The sequence below is a fragment of the Apodemus sylvaticus genome, chromosome 3, assembly GCF_947179515.1.
Source record: "Apodemus sylvaticus chromosome 3, mApoSyl1.1, whole genome shotgun sequence".
NCBI lineage: Eukaryota > Metazoa > Chordata > Mammalia > Rodentia > Muridae > Apodemus > Apodemus sylvaticus.
In genome coordinates this window covers 47832631-47851882 of record NC_067474.1, presented here as the reverse complement: position 1 = coordinate 47851882, position 19252 = coordinate 47832631, and the positions used below count along the sequence as shown (strand labels likewise).

At 38.7% G+C, this 19252-nt stretch overlaps 1 non-coding gene across 1 annotated transcript; it reads right to left on the bottom strand.

Moving 5' to 3' along the window:
* Positions 1-6630: 6630 nt before the first annotated feature.
* Positions 6631-6737, bottom strand: LOC127681838 (U6 spliceosomal RNA). Its single transcript, XR_007977196.1, has one exon. It is a non-coding gene; the product is annotated as a U6 spliceosomal RNA (small nuclear RNA).
* Between the last annotated feature and the right edge of the window lie 12515 nt (positions 6738-19252).

Below are 19252 nucleotides of genomic sequence, written 5' to 3'. Positions count from 1 at the left end.
AGCTGTGCAAGTTTGTTGGTCTTATATCTTCGCTGATCTTCACTTCACTGAAAGAGGCACAGTCTATCACGACTCTACTGAACTGGACTGCTGGTATATCTCTGAAGAGTATGCAAATAGATCAAGCTACAGCTGCTGACTCATGCGAACTGAACTACTGATTTCCTGACAATACAGATGGGGTTTGCTCCAAAGAATAATTTCTAAACAGGTCCACTTCCCCCATATCCTTTCTTTTCCACTACCTCTGGTGGGTAGTGGGCTAGAAGGAAGGTTAAGACATTTTAAAAGCTTTATTAAAAGTGGGTTTTGAAAAATTAAATTTGCACTTTATACTCCTTACACTATGAAAAAGTTATAGTAACTTGGAAAGTAGTTCAGACAGAGTCTTTGGAAGCTAGTTCCTGCCTAGGCATTACTTCTGGGATGAGAGGGTAGTTGTATCTCACTGATGGCAGAAGAGAGAGAAATTAACATCCATTACCATCTTCTCCCTTTTAGGCACTGAGTGTATATTCTATGACCACCTAATCAGGGAAAATACTTGCTAATAATCTGCATGATAGCTGGAGATCATCCATTATAGGACAATGCTGTGAGTTTCCAAAGACTATAAATGGACTTATTATATGGAATTAATACAAATATATATATATTCCCTGAGTTGGGAATGTGCCAGACCATGTCTGATTCAAACTCCAATGGGGCTAAGTGAGAAAGAACATTTCACTACTAGAAATGAGGGACTTGCTCTTAGCCTATGCTCTGGGTAGTATATTTAGGACTCTTATTGTAGTATGGGCTCTATGTGGGCCATCATATACAGGAGGTGATTATAGCAATGTGTGCCTGTGCAATATACAAGCCAAGAAAAAATAGAGCAGGTAGAAATTTGAGCTGCCCAAATTGTCTCCAATAGAAAGGGAAGATGGACTAGATCACACATGACCCTAAACAAACACTAGAAGTACAGCATATCTCTCATACCTAAATGTGCGTAGAGTTCTTACAAGCTAGAGTTGATGAGGAGATGCTAGATTGAAAGTTAAATTAAGCTGAGACTGCTTCCATGATACCATCAATTTTCTAATGAACCCTAAGTCAAAACTAACAAGTATACCCTGGCATATCTAAAGGATTTTCTGATGCCTATATCAGATAACTTCCCCATTTTGGGTGAGGGTGGGGGAAAAGTGGCTGGCTGAGGGATACCCCAGAAGAGCAGGGGACTCATGCTGAACTGACAGTTTGTTTGTAGCACAGCAATGTGCAGAGTGCTGGACCTCATGGATACTGACACTGACTGTACTTTAGTCCATGTGAACCCATATTGGGTTTTCTGGATGATCAACATAGAGGGCTATGGTTGCCACATATTCAAGGTTAAAACAGTAACCCTGATGCTAACGATTGGCCATTTGGCCCACTGGCAGTATATAATGATGTCTCCCCAGTATTTAAATATATTCTAGGGATGGACATCTTGCAAGGGCTAGCAACATTTCAAACACCAACTGGTGAGTTTAAACTCTGCAGGTTATAAATCATGGTAAGGGGCTGCCCACACCACCCCTCCAAAATGCTGCTAGGCCTCAGAAGACTGGTCTATGTATACTAACTTCAGCTATCTGTGGGGCATAGAAGTCACTCAAACTGTTCTATCTTTAGAAGCATCTCTAGATAAGTAGATTTTTGTTCAGGAATTCCCAGGAGAACTGTAATATAAGAACTTTCTTCTCCATTAACACTGCTCCAGAAAGGAGGGTCAAGAACGATTTGCCTTTACCAGGAAAGGTCAGCAATAGATGGCTGTGATTTTTGTCCCATGTGTATATGTATAGCATATTTGTCATGCTTTGGTAGCTATTGTAGTTGTTTTTAATGTCAAGTTGTCACAAATTAGAATCAAAAGAGTAGGGAGATATACTGCAAGAATTGTCCTGATTGCCTTGATTGATGTGGGAAGGCCCATGACAACTGTGGGCAACACATTTGGGAAGCATTCGAGATAAAAGGGCCATTTCAGGAGGAAATTCATCATGCCTGTTTCTTGCTTGGTCTTCCCTCTTGCTGCTCAGCTCTTGGCCTCATTGTCACTGTTGCTGCCATTCCTTTACTGACAGCAGAGCCAGTGTTTCCAAGCTTTCTACATGGAATAGAGACCAGTGGCTCTCCAGGAAATTTCTGGGCTTCTGGAGGCAGATTGGGACTACTGGGATACACAACCTTGTGTATTGAGTAACTGCCAATTGTCACACCACACCCCCCCCACGCCCCCCACACCCCCAGTGAGAGAGATCTATTCTGGATCAGCCTCAAGTACCAGATAACAGGTTTGGAACATCTGAGGTGTAATTTGGCCATCATTATTCCTTTAAAGCTCACTTCATAAATTCTAATTACATATATATACATACATATATGTATGTATATATACATATAATATATCAGATGTATAACATATATACAGAACACACACATACACACACACACACACACTCCCCTAAAACAGTGACTTAGGACCTGGAGTCCTGAAAATGGCCAAGAAAGTCACTCTGCACAATCATGTGTTGATACTATTATAACCTTTGATTTTCTTCCAGATCTAGAATCAGATTCTGTGCATCTGAGAGCTACTCTGGGAGCAGCATTGAAATAACGAGCATTGTGGTAAATGACTCCAGAGTTCAAGGGACTGACTTGTCTGTACGGAGGGGTTTTAAATAGGAGTTCCTTAACAATAGAGTTACAAGATGTCTTGGAACCAGTAAAACATGCGGTAATACTGGATGCAGGTACCTGAGAACTAGATCCCATGGAACCAAATCTCTACAAGGAAGGGACCACCTCACTTCCCAATACTTGATATGCTAATGGTGTCAGTGGGGGACTATGGGTAAAAGCCACTTGCTTCTGGTCTCAAGGGCATATTTATATTAAATTCAAAAGTGGCTTCTTGTCAGATGTAGTTACATAATGGATTAAATCATTGGTTACTCTGGGTTTCCCTGTTACCCTCCTGACCTCCTAGATGTGCAAGAAAGGTGGCAACAGTGTCACTGTCCACTGATATTACTGGACATAAACAAGGCTTGGCCAAAGCAGCTAGTGGATTGGAATAATGGCTGTATGGCTAGTAGTCGTAAATCATCTGTCAACACTCTATGTGGAGCATTGGGAGGTAGAGCCTAGGCCCCTGTGGAATCTTCTAGATGAAAAGACCCCATAATACCTAGGTAAACAGAGCTCAAGGGGTTGGAAAACCTACAGAGTCTGAGATCCTAAGGAACCTACAGAGTGTGAGAAATTATGAAATACACAAAAACTAGTAGCACATTGTCTATATTACAGACTATAAGCCCAATTGCACCCCAAGGGGTCTGCTATGACAAACTGAAAGCTGTCTAAAAGGGGTGGAGTGGTGGACTCAGAAGGTCATAATCGCTGTTTAAGGTTTAAACAATGTGACACTGATGTGGATACCAAGAACTGGCAAAGAATAACTAACACTGAACATCTAGGAGATCAGGAGGTAAGTAGGAATGGTTGCCACAGGTTAGCAGGGAAACCCTTGAGACTAGAGGCTAATGCCTTTTACCTAGGTGTCTATTTGGTATTTGCCTTTGACAACGTGTGTGTGTGTGTGTGTGTGTGTGTGTGTGTGTGTGTGTGTGTCTGTCTGTCTGTCTGTCTGTGTGTGTGTTCTTGTAGTCTGTGTGCCTACTTCTAGTCAACACAAGTGCCTGTGCCTGCTGGCATGTCTGTCCAGCATGTACCTGGTAATCTGCTGTTGTGTCCTGTGTGCCTGTGGACAAACTAAGTCATATCTGCTCCTTCCGTTCTTCTTAAACTTGAGCCCCTCAAGACCCCTTTTCCCTGGCTTTAGAATCAGACATAATAAATTTTCACAAATTTGTCCATGTGCTATTTACTGACAAAACATTTATGCTCATGGTCTATGCACAAGAAGACTGCTAGATTCTAAGTCTATTAGAGGTCGTTCAACACATTTGCAACCTTATACTGTTTTTATTATTAAACAAACCTGACCTTCATGAAAACAGAAAAGCTCTGCAACATATTATTTCTTTCATTTTCTCCCTATAGAATCTAGAAATATTTGATAACTAGTGTTCATTATCCTCGTTTCAAGTGAAAAAGGTAAGAAAACCAGGCTTCCTATTTAGCATAAATTATGTAAATGGGGTACTTTCCCAATGTAGTGAAACAAGTCTCTCTCCCCTTATATTCTGATTATATCTATATAAAATTGTGCATATTTTATGCTTATGCATTATGAATTATATATATATGCACACATCAACACAATCACTAGTATATGGGGTTTCTGGATTCACTACAGATGAGTAAGTCATAAAATTATTCAAGTATGGCTTTAGTAACAAAAGGATCACCAATAATTTTTTATGATGAAGAATCACAGACCTTATATCAAATCCACCAAATCAAAGTCTGCCTTTTAACAAGATCCCCCAGGTGATTTTCATGCAATTAAGCTTTCTCAGGCATCACTGTAACCAGTTTTAACTAATCAAGAAACAAAATAGCTGCCTTAGAGGAAATACTATGTTTCAATTATCTGTGTGATTTTTTTAAAAAAAAAAAAACATTATTATTTGGGAGAGAAAAATGGGATGGTCAAGATGTTGACTTATCTGAATAAAGACCTCAATTCCCAGATATTCCTGACAGTGATACTGTTATCACGATGTAGAAGGTTAAACACCCAAGTCACTTGAATCCCTAATGAATTGGGAGAGATATTTAAAAATAGGATTTTAACATTAGCAATACAAATAACTAAAAGTTTAAAATATTGACAGTAAAATACTATTCATCAGTGAATCGAAATGGAGTCATGAAAATTTCAGGCATTGAACGGACTCAGGAAAGATTATACTGAGCGAGGTAGCTCAGAACCAGAGAGGAAAATGCTGCAGATTGTCTCTTATCTCAGCTCCTTCCTCCAAATCTTCAGGCATGAGTATGCGACATAAACAACCACAGAGAAGGCGTACAACGGAGCGATGGGTGGTGGGGATGTGTTGTGGGGGGGCAGGGTAAGTGGCAAATAGCAGCATACAGGGGATGTGAAGTAGGAAATGGAATTAGGAAAGGAAAGAGTTCCAACTAGGAGAACAGAGGGAAGTCAGTACAGAAGGAGAAAGAGAGAAGAGGGACAAATACCAGGTTTAGAGTCTCTACTGCTGTGAAGACGCACGATGACTGTAGTAACCCTTATAAAAAGAGAACATTTTACTGGGGCTGGCTTAGAGTGTTAGAGATAGAGTCCATTGCCAAGTAGCTGTCTAAGTGGACTTAAGCCCTACTCAACAGGAGGGAATTCATGCTTGCTACTCTAAACTAGCCAGCTTCTGCAGTCATGAATATTAGAAAAGAAGCTACCACCACTGCTTTGCAAGACCAGCATAATTCCTAATTATATTCTAAATCTTATCATTATACTACTGTTCATCAAAGAAGCCTCTCTTCACAGAAAACGGAGAAAATCACAGAAAACTGCAACTAGGCACAAAGCAGTGATCAACAGACTGAAGAATCCAGCCCCCATTGGCCTACGTCATAGTTCCTGCTTCTGTGGCTCAGGAAAAATCATGGAAGAGAGGCCAAGAAGTTTGTAAGAGCCAGTATTGCTATGAAACAGTCTCCCCTGGAAATAGCTGCTTTAAAAAAGACCAGAAAAATGGAACTTTCTATGGACAAACATGTTAAGGTGGAAGGGGAAATAATCATGGACCACGATTAGACGAAGAACTGATGAGAACTGAGGGAAGGGAAATTAGTCTTTCTCAGGGATGAGCTCCTTCACTGGTTGTCCAACCCAGAGCAAACAGCCTTGGAACCAATTACACACTGCCAACAACAAAGGACTTGGCAGGCATGTGCGCGCGTGCGCGCGCGCGCGCGCGTGTGTGTGTGTGTGCGCGCGCGCACGCGTGTGCGCGTGCATGCTACACACATATTTAATGTTATAATAAATGAATAAGGCTATCAACTTGAGAGTGGGTTGGCATGAAGGGGTTACAGGGAGGTTGGCTTAGAGGGCTGGAGAGAGGAAAGGGAGGAGGGACTGACATAATTTTATTTCAATGGAAGATAAGAAATAGCATAATTTTATTTCAATGGTCTAAAAGTAATAAAAGAAAAAAATTAAATCTTTCCTGGCATGGTGACACACACTCGGAATCTCAGCATTTGATAAGCTTAGCTCAGAGGATCTATAGAAGTCCAGTATAATTTGTGCTACATACAAAAACTGTTTTAAAATGTCTTAGGTCTTTCCCGAGACCTTTGCTTTCAGTGAACGCCCTGCCAGTCTCTGCACATTTACCCATGGTGGTTAGATAGCTGTGTTTGTTCACAGACTTATTTACTCTAAGGAGGAGGATGCGCATGACAACACTGCGGATGTTAGAGGAAAGGCGCATGCCGCTTGAAGTGTTTGCTTCATTAATGAATAGTGCTACATTGAACTAATTCTAATCATAATTATTTATGATAACAATTGCAACTACCAGCAAACTTCCTGCTAATGACTTGCAATGGCTTGTCTAATCCCACTGAATGCTGTATAAATACTACTTTTTAAAGAATGTGAAATGCTTCATGATGCAAATGTTATCCATTTGCAGGAGCCATGTTAATCTTCTCTGTATCATTCCAGTTTTAGTATCTGTGCCACTGAAAAAGAGCAGAAACATTGATTTCCCCCCCTTTTGCCACTGCTGAGGATTGAACCTAGAGCTTTACTTAAGCTTTTCAAGTGTTCTGCCACTAAGCAGCATCTCCAGTGACGGACTCTGGTCTTCCATTATGTCAATAGTCATATAGGATTCATGTTTTGACACTACATAAAAATATCTTTGTGCAACTGTAGGATAGTTAATATGGTAATTTATTTTCATGAGATAAATTGTCAATAATTAACTTATTGAATTAGAGCATATATAATTTCAAAAACTATCCCTTTGAAATCTGTTGACCTTTTAACTTTAATTTCAATTTGTACTGCAATATAATTACATTTGTCCCCTCCTTTGTTCCCTCCCCAGTATCACTCCTTGTTATTTCAGATTCACACATGGATTTATACATATAATTTATATACATACATATTCTTAAATACAACCTGCTCAGTCTGTATAATGTTATATGTATGCATCTTTTCAGGGCTGACCACTGGTATCGGATAGTCGATAGGAATTGATGTGCATGTCCCTGGCTAAGACTGTGCCTCTCACTCCCAGAATTCCTCAGCTGTTTGTAGTTCCTTGTTCAGGGTTGAGGCTTCATGGCTTTGCCCCATCCCCACCCACGATGTCATGACTATTGGTGTCATTCTTGGTCAGCTTGTGTTTGGGCAGTCATGTTGATGAGACTTTGTTGACCCAGCTTCCGGTATTACTAGTTGACAAAACCTCACAGCAAACTCCTTGATTTTCTAGCCTTATAGTCTTTTCATTCCACATTCCACCATGTTCCCTGAGCCCTTGGTATGGGATTGTTTAATAGATATATCCATTAGGGATGGGTGAACATTTTTTGAGCTATTTCTTAGCCATTTTTTTCTTGTTTTGAGAACTCTCTCTTTAGGTCCTATGCCCATTTTTCAATAGGTCATTTGATTTTGACTCCTTGCTTATTTGAAGTTTTTATATATTCTGGACATTAATCCTTTATCAGATGTTTAGCTGGCACAAATTCTCTCCCATTCAGTGGGCTTCATTGCCCTTTTGTGGTTTTTTGGGTTTTTTTGTTTTTGTTTTTGTTTTGTTGTGCAGAAGATTTCCACTTGTTTATTGTTGGCCTTAATTCTTTGAATGACTGGTAGAATTGTGCTTGAATCTATCTGTCCTGAACAATTTTTTTATTAAAACCCTTAGAAGGCTGTTTTCATTACTGTTTCAATCTCCCCAATTTTGGTTTTGTTTAATTTGGTAGTCTGGCAATATTTTAAAATTCATTGCTTTCAGTTACATTTTCAAATATAAAGGAGTAAGTTGCTTATTTTAATTAAACAAAATTCTGAATTTCTTCTTTGTAATATTTCCCTGTAATTTCTGATTTTGTTAGTTTTGGTCTTTCCTTTCTTTGTTTCTTTTGTCTTTTGTTTTTTTGTGTGTGTTTTTGTTTGTTTTTGTATTTTGGGGTTTTGTGTATGGTGTGGTGGTATGTGTGTGTGTGTGTGTTTGTTAGTTGGGCAAAGTGTCTGTCAATATTGTTTAAATTCTCAAAGAACCAGATTTTAGAGTCATTTACTTTGCTCAAACTTTATTATTTTTTCTTTGTGTAATTTTTTTATTGATTTCTTACTGTTGACAATTTTGGATTTGGTTTGTTCCATGTTTTTTTGTTTCAATTTTTTGTGTTGTAGCATAAGCCATTTTTAATGTAGGCACTTAATGCCATAACCTTCCCCCTAGAACTACTTTTAATATACTTCAGAGGTTTTGTTCTGTTTTGATTTCATTTTTGTTACTTCTCCTTCCAGAAAGTTTTTTATTTCTTGATTTATTCTTTGGCCCATGTTTCATTTAGTAAGGAGTTGGTTAAGTTTCATAGTGTTGCAGACAGGATAAAGGGAATGCTTTCAATCCTTTTGAATATTAAAGATGTTTAACTTTATTTTTAATGAAATCATTATAATAAAATAAATATTGTATTATTCATCTAAAATAGGCACAAGATGTGGTGTCTTTTAGGAAAGCTTCCCTATGTTGCTACTCAGAAGTCTTTGGTATTTGGATATAAAGTTCTATAGTTATTTGTTAAGTCCGTTGAAAGCATGGCATCAGTTAATTCTGTTGTTATTCTGCTAAAAGTTGATTATTTAAATCACAAAATAATGAATTATTGTTATTCTGTGTCTTGAAATGCAGTAGTAGATTTTTTTTCTGAAATTGGGTGCCCAGAGATTAGGACACATATGCTTAGAATAAGGACTTGGTCTTCTTGGCTAATTCTTTCCTTGCTTAGAATGAAGAGTCCCATCTCCTCTCAGTTTTACTCTGAAATCTGTTTTATCAGATATTGGGATACCAATGCATCTTTGCTTCCTGGTCTCTTGGATGGGTGATGTACTTTTGTCCTTTCTTTTACTCTAAAGAAATGCCTATCTTTAAAATTAAGATATGTTTCTTTTAGGCAATAAATGAATGATTTTTGTTTATTGATCCAGTCAGGCAGTCTGTGTAATTTGATTTTAGAATTGAGGCCATTGGTATTTAAAGTTATCATTTATATCTGTTTTTTGATTATGGTCAAATTGTTGTTGGTTTTGGTGTTTCTTTGTATTCTTGGTACTATTTTGTGTTTTAGTAATCATGACTTGGAATTTCTTTCCACAGAAATATGGCTTCCTTTATTTTCTTTAGGTTAGGTTTGTTGGATATAAGATGTTTTAGGTTGTTGGTGTCATGGAAAGTTTGCCTTTCTCCTCCAATCATTGAGAATGTTTTGATGGGTATGTCATTTTGGGTTGGCTGCCACAGTCTTTTAGGGTTTCAGTGCATTCCCTGAGGCTCTTCTGAGTCTCAAAGTTTCTACTGAGAATTCAGCTGGTATTTTGATGGATTTTCCATTATTTGTACTTGAGGTTTTTCTTGAAGCTTTCAATAAACTTTACTTTTTTAATGTATATTTAATGTTTTAACTATGATGTACCATAGGAGGTTTCTTTTCTGGCCTTGTCTATTTGGTGTTTTACAGTTCTCATATTCATATGAGTGTATCTTTTTTTAGTTGGGGGGAAGTTTTCTTTTAAGATGCTGTTGAAAATCTGGTCTATGCCATTGCCTTGGAATTCTTCCCTTTCATCTGTGTCTGTAATTTGAAGGTTTTTTTTTCATAGTGTTCCACATTCCTTGTGTGTTCCTTTCCTGTGCTATTAAGTGTTTTTGTTTGTATTCCTTGCTTACTTTGTCTAGATCCTCTACTTTCTCTCTGAGTCCTGATATTCTATATTCTACTTGATTAATTCTACTTGTAATACTTGGACTCTTCTAGTTGGGATATTAAAATTTTCTTTTTCTCTTTTTATTGGAAATAAATTCTTTTCTCACATAATATCCTAATTATGATTTCCCCTCCCCTTACTCCTCTTAGTCCCACTGCCCCCAGAACTCCCCTCCCATTCAGATCCACTCCCTTTCTTTCTCTTATTAGAAAAGAACAGATTTACAAGAGACAATAGTGTAATCTAATGAAATAGCATATGAAAAGATAAAACCAAACTATAATTGTCCAAGCTGGACAATGCAAATCAATACAAGGAAAAATGCCCAAGGAGAAGACACAGAATCAATTAGAATATTCATGAATCCCATAGAAACACTACACTGAAAGCCATAATGCACATGCAAAGAACCTGAATCTGTGCCTGTTGCCACAGTCTCTGTGACTTCATATAAGCTTTGGTCATGTTGATTTAGAGGGCTTTGTTTTCTCATTGTCCTCCATCCCCTCTGGCTCTTGTACTCTGCCTGCCTCCTCTTCCACAGGGATGCCTGAGCCCTGCAAGGAGAGAGTACATAGAGCCATCCCACTTAGGGCTGAGTATCCCAAGATCTCTCACTCTCTGTATAATGTCTGGCTATGGGTCTCTGGATTTTTTCTCATCTGCTGCAGGAGGAAGCTTCTATGATGAAGGCTAAGCAGTATAAAAAATGGAGAGTGTCTTCCTGTGCCAAGAATGCTAGAACGTAGGGGTGAAGGCTCTATATAGGTAGCAGCTTGACTTCTCCACGTTCGATGAGTTGTATAGGTATTACCTTCAGCAATAATGCCTTGCTGTCAGTTCATGGAGAATAGCCTGGTATCTTGGCAACAGTTTGAGGTGTTTTCAATAGCACATATTCAAATATATGAAAGCTTACAGGTAAGAAGTTTTTACAATGGTCTTTAATAATTTACTTTGAATCTTGCATTTTTAAAGTAGTCCAGTTTTACATTGCAATAGAAATAATTGTTTCAAAATGCATATGGGTCATGATTTTTCCATATTTAATGGCAGCTTTAATTTAAAAGCACGTATTGGCCAGGGGCAGCTTCTACCAGATAGCATAAGATCAGTTCTAATGTCCCCTATTCTACTCCAATTACAGTCATTGATGTATTGAATGTACCCCAACTCATAAAGTTAGAGGATTCAAACCTGTATCTTACCCCCAGGCCAGCCCCCACTACACCACATCCTTCCTGATCCCGAGGTCAGAGGATATAAAATTCCCCTCCCTGCCTCAGACTAGACACAACGTGCATCTCAGCTGTGCGGTCAGAAAACAACTGACCTCTGCTCCCAGTGAAGTTCCCACTATACATCACACATCCTGGGTCATGAGGTTAGGGAATACATTACCACTTCCTGACCCTGGTGCAATCCCTTGTTGCCGTGGTAGCAGAGAATCCAATTTGTATGGTCAGAGGCCATTCCCTTGATCCTAGACCAATCAGTCCAATTGTTCCATCAATAATCTAGCACCAAGTATGTCTACAGCTGAACTTAAAGCAGCAATAAACCAAGTTGAGATAAGCTAAATGTAGGGAATTTGAACAAGTCCAAATGCTCAACACAGATACGCCAGAGAGTTATAACTAATCAATTAACTTTATATGTGCAATTTTCAATGCAAAAACACAAATAACGTGAAAAACCATGACAACTATGTCTCTACAAAAGTAACCAATCCCAAAAGTATGACTAACCTCTGTATGGATAGTTTTATATCAACTTCATATAAGCTGGAGTCCTTTTAGAAGAGGGCACCTCATTTGAGTAAATGTCCCTACCAGACAGACCTAGTTGCAAACCTGTAGTCATTTTCTTGATTGATGATGCTAAAAGGCCCAGTACAGTGTGGGTGGTAATCCCCCTAGGTAGGGGGTCCAGGATTGTATAAGAAAGCAGGCTGATATTAGCGCTCTATCTGATGTAGGATTGGTGAAGATCTTTTCCTAATTTGTTGGTTGCCGATCTGTCCTTTTGATGGTGTCCTTTGCCTTACAGAAACTTTGTAATTTTATGAGGTCCCATTTGTCAATTCTTGATCTTAGAGCATATGCTATTGGTGTTCTGTTCAGAAATTTTCTCCCTGTACCGATGTCCTCAAGGGTCTTCCCCAGTTTCTTTTCTATTAGCTTCAGAGTATCTGGCTTTATGTGGAGGTCCTTGATCCATTTGGATTTGAGCTTAGTACAAGGAGACAAGGATGGATCAATTCTCATTCTTCTGCATGCTGACCTCCAGTTGAACAAGCACCATTTGTTGAAAAGGCTATCTTTTTTCCATTGGATGTTTTCAGCCTCTTTGTCGAGGATCAAGTGGCCATAGGTGTGTGGGTTCATTTCTGGAAGTTAGACTCCAGAAAACCAAACAACCCTATTAAAAAATGGGGTACAGAGTTAAACAAAGAATTCTCACCTGAAGAATTTCTGATGGCGGAGAAGCATCTTAAAAAATGCTCAACTTCATTAGTCATTAGGGAAATGCAAATCAAAACAACCCTGAGATTTCACCTTACACCAGTCAGAATGGCTAAGATTAAAAATTCAGGAGACAGCAGGTGTTGGCGAGGATGTGGAGAAAGAGGAACACTCCTCCATTGCTGGTGGGGTTGCAAATTGGTACAACCACTCTGGAAATCAGTCTGGCGGTTCCTCCAAAAACTGGGCACCTCACTTCCAGAAGATCCTGCTATACCACTCCTGGGCATATACCCAAAAGATTCCCCAGCATGAAATAAGGATATATGTTCTACTATGTTCATAGCAGCCCTATTTATAATTGCCAGAAGTTGGAAAGAACCCAGGTATCCCTCAACAGAAGAGTGGATGCAAAAAATGTGGTATATATACACAATGGAGTACTATTCAGCTATTAGAAACAATGAATTCATGAAATTCTTAGGCAAATGGATGGAGCTGGAGAACATCATACTAAGTGAGGTAACCCAGACTCAAAAGATGAATCATGGTATGCACTCACTAATAAGTGGATATTAACCTCGTAAACTGGAATACCCAAAACATAATCCACACATCAAATGAGGTACAAGAAGAACGGAGGAGTGGCCCCTGGTTCTGGAAAGACTCAGTGAAGTAGTATAGAACAAAATCAGAACAGGGAAGTGGGAAGGGTTGGGTTGGAAAACAGGGGGAGGGAAGGGGACTGATGGGACTTTCAGGGAGTGGGGGTCCAGAAAAGGGGAAATCATTTGAAATGTAAATAAATATATCAATAAATTTTTAAAAAAAGAAAGCAGGCTGAGCAAGCCACGGGGAGCAAGTCAGTAAGCAACATTATGGCCTCTGCATTTTTTCTGTATCCAGGTTCCTGCCCTGCTTAAGTTCTTGACCTGGCTTCCTTCAATAAGGGAATGAGATATGGACATGTAAGCAAAATAAATCCTTTCCTCTTCAAGTTGCTTTTGGTCATGGTATTTTATCACAACAATAAAAACCTCAACTAAGACAGAAATTGGTGTCAGGATCGTGCAGGCCTGGTATGACAGATGTAGGTATGTATTTTGGGGAGGATTCTAAAAGAACTATGGAACTTTGAGCTGGATAAAAAGACAGTGCTCAGAGCTCAGTGGATATACTGTGGGTCCTTAGAGGATAACTCCAAGAGCAATACAGAAAATGGAAGCCTGGATTATGAAGTTTTAAAGGGATCAATGACTCTATCAGGGGTCACATAGAATAGTTTGGATTAAGAACCTGTGGGAGAAAAGTCTTTGCTGGGACAATCGAAGTCTTCTGGAAAGTGCTTCTTCAGGACAGAGAAGCAAGCTATTATCCAAAGGCAGTGGAGGTTTCATCTCATTTTGCCAGCTGAATTTGGTATTATAAGAGTTCTCTGGATGGTACCGGCTTCAAAGGGGACATGGAGAAAAGCGGAGACTTGCCTTGCCACTGTGAGAAGTCAGGGCAGGCCATTGGTGAAGGTCCAGCTTCAGCAGCAGTGAAAATCTCAGGACTGAAGGGGTCATAGACAACTATGTCTCTATGTGACAAGCTGATTTTGCAATGAATGGCTGGCTATTCCTTTTGGAGGAGCCCAGAAAATTCTACGAGACTTCAAAATGCCTGACACAGAGCTTTACACTGCTGGACTTTGGTTTTGCACTGATCTGATTGTTTCTGTGTCCTGGTTCTTCCTTCTTAGAATAAGAAAGTTTTTAACCTATTTTTGAGTTTACAAGAGGCCACAGTTAAAATAGTTCCACTGTCTCAAAAAGAATTTGGGTTTTTATTATTTATTTATTTACTTTTTATCTCTATTACAGCTCCCCTTCCTCCTCTCCTCCCAGCCTCTCCCTCTCACCTCTCCCCTGTTCTCTCTCACCCCCCTCCCCTTCTCCTGAGAAAATGGGGGGCCTCCCATGGATACCAAGCAGCCATAGCATATCAACTTGCTGTGAGACTAGGCACATGCTTTTCTGCAGCCCGGTTAAGAGAAATAGATCCAAAGGCAGGTAAAGTAATCGGAGGCAGCCCCTGCTCTGGCTTTAGGAATCTCACATGAAGACCCAGCTGCACAACTGTTACATATGAGCAAAGGGCCTGGGCCCATCCCATGCATGTTTTCTGACTGACAGTTGAGTCTTTGGTGGGCCCCTGTAGAGCCAAGTTAACTGATTTTGTAGTTTCCCAGAAAGACAAACAAGGCACATACTCATTTATAAGTGGATATTAGTCATACATACTGGAAAAGCATTCGACAAGCCACAAACCAAAAGAAGCTAAGAAACAAGGGGAACACCTGACTTTCACTGAAAAGAGGAAATAGATTAGACATTGGGACTGCATGGAAAGAGGAGACTGGGTAGGAGAGGGGATGGAGATGGGATCAAGGGGTATGAGGTGTGGGAAGGGCAGGAGGAGAGAGTACTGGGAGAGACAACTGGAGTGGGGAGGAATCTCTGGGATGATCTAGAAACCTAGGACAATGGAAACTCAGGAATCTATGAGGGTAGCTAAGACTCTTAAAAATGGAGGATATGGAACCTTAACCAGCCATCCCTATAACCAGGCAAGACTTCTAATGGAAGGAACCATGTGATCCACAATTTGTGTTGCCTACAAGATATGCAGGGACAAAAGATGGAGCAGAATTTTAGGGAGGGGTCAACTAATGACTGGTCCAGATTGAGACCCACACCATGAGAGGGAGCCCACCCTGAAACGATTAAGGTTTTCTGCTATACTTGCAGGCAGGAGACTAGTGTAACTGTCACCAGAGAAGCTTCACCAAGCAACTGATGGAAACTGGTGCAGAGACCCAGCCAAACATTAAGTACAGTTCAGGGAATCCTGTGGAAGAGGAGGAGGACGGCTTGAAGGAACCAGAAAGGTCAAGGACAACACATGAATTTGGAGTTTTTTGAAAAGACTTTGGAGTTTCAGAGTAATCATGAATACTTTATAGACAATGAACTTGTAAAGTATTTAAATTGGCAAAGATTGTTGGATTTTTAAAATTAATTGCTTTGCATGGTGATATTAACATACCATTTGGGAACAAATATGTGTCAAATTTGTAGGGGCCAATTGTGCTGGGTAGTAAGTATATTAACTTGAGACAAAGTAGAGTCCTTTCAGAAGAGGGAAACTTGATTGAGAAAATGCCCATTCCATATTGGTCTGTGGACAAGCCACAGGCCATTTTCTTGACTGATGCTATAGGAGGGTCCAACCCATTGTGAGTGGTGACAGCTCTGGGCTCGTGGCTTTAAGCAAGCCTTGAGGAACAAGACAGTATCCACGCTCGAGCTCTGCTTCAGCTTCTGCCTTCCGGGCTTCTGCCTTGAGTTACTGCCCTGGCTTCCCTCAGTAATGTAGTCTGACCCAATAGCTTCCAGATCAAATCAACTCTTTTCTCCCCAGTTTAATTTTGGTCATGGTATTTTATCAATAGAAAAACTGACTTGGACAACCTCCAGTGATGGCAGCTTAGATAAAATCCCAGGTAAGGAATTCAAAAGAATGATTATAAACATAATCTAATGATTCAGAGGGCACAAATAAATTCATCAATAAATTGTTACGGCATACAAACAATTATCCAAGTGAATCCCATAAACAAATTGTTAAATGAATAAGGAAGTTAATTCAGGATAGGAAAGTAGAATTCAATGTAGAAGTAGAACTATTGAAAAAAATTAAACTTAAATGATTGCAGGAATAAAAGATTTCAGAAGTCAGATAGCAAGCTCATGGGGAAACCTCAATAATAGCATGGCTTTTTTTTTCCTTTTTTTTTTATTCGATATAATTTTTTATTTACATTTCAAATGACTTCCCCTTTTCTAGCCCCCCACTCCCCAAAAGTCCCATAAGCCCCTTTCTCTTCCCCATCCTCCCACCCACCCCTTCCCATTTCCCCGTTCTGGTTTTGCCGAATACTGCTTCATTGAGTCTTTCCAGAACAAGAGGCCACTCCTCCTTTCTTCTTGTACCTCATTTGATGTGTGGGTTATGTTTTGGGTATTCCAGTTTTCTAGGTTAATATCCACTTATTAGTGAGTTAAAGATACATAATAGATGAGGGTGAAAGAATAGAAAGAATAGCTACACATATTCCAAGCAAATGGAAACAGGAAACATGCACATGTCAAAATTCTACTACCTGATAAAATACATTTTAAAACAAAAATAGAAGAAATAAGTTAATTCACAGTGATTAAAGAAACAGCTAAACCATTAAGAGGACATTACAATTCTAAGTATATATGCACCAAACAGACACAACTAGACATAAAATAACATATTAGCTATATTAACACTATAACATATCCCATTACACTAATATTAGATGACTTCAGTGTGCCACACTTACTAATAGACAGGGCACCAGACCAAAAACTTAAATAGATACACACTGGAGTTAAATGACATCATAGATCAAATTGATCTAACAGATATCTAAAGAATTTTATACATTCTAACACTACAGAATACACATTTTTCTTGAGTACATGGAATTTATTCTAAAATAAATCACATATAAGAACACAAGTCAAATAGCAATGGATATAAAAAAAATTGAAAGGACTTTTTTAAAGTTAATCTGACTGCAAGGGAATAAAGCCAGAAATCATCAGTAAGAAAAACTACAGAAATTAATACACAAATTCATGGGAAGTAAGTATCACACTATTGAATGATGAATGGGTCAATGATAAAATCAAGAATGAAATGATGAAGTTCTTAGAAATGAATGAAAATTAAAATGCAACATAGAAAACCTATGGGATACAATGAAGGCAGTCTTAAGAGAAACTTCTATAGCTATAAGTGCCTAGTTATAAAATCTGAGATATCTCAAATAAAAATGATAACAATACACCTTAAAATACTGGATAAACAAGAACAAATCAAACCTGTACTAGTCAATGGAAAGATATAATTAAGATCTGGACAGAAATCGATGACATACAAATAAACAAACAATGAAATTAATTACTTTGAATATCTTTCAGTTGGCTGAGTACTTAATACATACAAAATCTTGAGATTGTTCCCAGTACCACATAAATTGGGTACGGTGTGGTAGGTGTGGTAGGTGTGGTAGGTGTGGTAGGTGTGGTAGGTGTGGTAGGTGTGTTAGGTGTGGTAGGTGTGGCAAATGGAATTTTTGTCATTTCAGAACTTAGGTTGTGGAGGCAAGAGGATAAGAAGTTCCAGATCAGGAGAGCTAGATGGATCAATGTGCAAAGATATTTACAGCACAAGACTAATGACAACCTGTGTTAGATCTCTGAAGACCATGTTGGAAAGAGAGAACTGAGTCCCAAATATTATCCTCTGAACTCAATATGACTCACACACATGCCAAACACACAAAAAATAATAATTTAAAACAAATTTAAAACTGTTTGAGGCCTTCCTAGGATACACGGAACACTGTCTCAAAACAAACGTGTTAAAAAAAAGGACAGAAGCTGCATAATACATGAAATATAGGGCAGACCCCAACAAAACACACCTTCATAATAAAAACCCTGGACAGATTAAGGGGAATTGATCTAATAAAGGATATGTGTGACAAATCTGTAGTCAACATTATACTAAAAGGAGAAAAATGTAAAGAATTCACACTAAATCATGAAAAAAATAATGCCCATCCTCTTCACTTGTAAACAATATAGTACTTGAAATTTATTAGTTAAGGTTAATATTAATTATCAACTTGGCATCATTTAGAATAACCAAGGAAACATGCTTATTTTACACCTGTGAGGGATTATCTTGACTGGGTTAGTCTCTGGCCATTCCTGTGAGGGATTGTACTGATGAGGTTAATTGAGATGGGAAGATTCAATCTAAACATGCACAGCATTATTTCATGGGACTGGGTTCTGGACTGAACTACAGGAGAAAGTGAAGTAAGCACCAACATTCATCTCCTTCTGTTTCCTCACTGGATGTGTGGTGTGACCTTAAGTTTCTGTTGCCATGACTAATAGACTACCCTGGAACCTTTCTCCCTTTGTTAGTGTAGTTTATTACAATAGGAAAAGTCGTTGTGACACAGTCTTAGCTAACAACATTAAGACAAGAGAAGAAAATAATAAAAGATATGCAAATAGGAAAACAATTCACTGCATTTTTCATTTGCAGATAATACGATTTTATACATACTACCTAAAAACTTCACCAGAAAACTCCTGTAACTGGCAAACACCTTCAGCAAAGTAACACAATAGAAAAAATCAGTAGCCTTCCTAAATGTCAATGGTAAGCATACTGAGAAAGAAATATGGACTACAGTTCTGTTCACAAAAACTCAAAAAGTACCCTGGAGAAACACTCAAGGAGGCAAAGGACATTTAGAATGAAAATGTTAAAAACATGAAAAATGAAATCAAAGGAAAATAGTGGAAAATAGAAACATATCCCATGTTCATGGAATGGAATAATTAATATTGCAAAAAATGGTCACTCTATCAAAAGCAACATGTACATTCAATGCAATCTTAATCAAAATCTCAATGCGATTCTTCACAGAACTAGAAAAACAATATTGAAAATTTCTAGAAAAGCATGAGACCCCATTTCCCTAGCATTTCTGAGTGAAAAGAATTATCTTAGAAGTGTGAGAATACCTGGCTTTGATTTATACTACAGAGCTATAATAGCAGCACAGCACTGCACACAACAGATGTGTACACCAGAAGAGTAGAATGTAAGACCTAGATAGAGTCCTTCA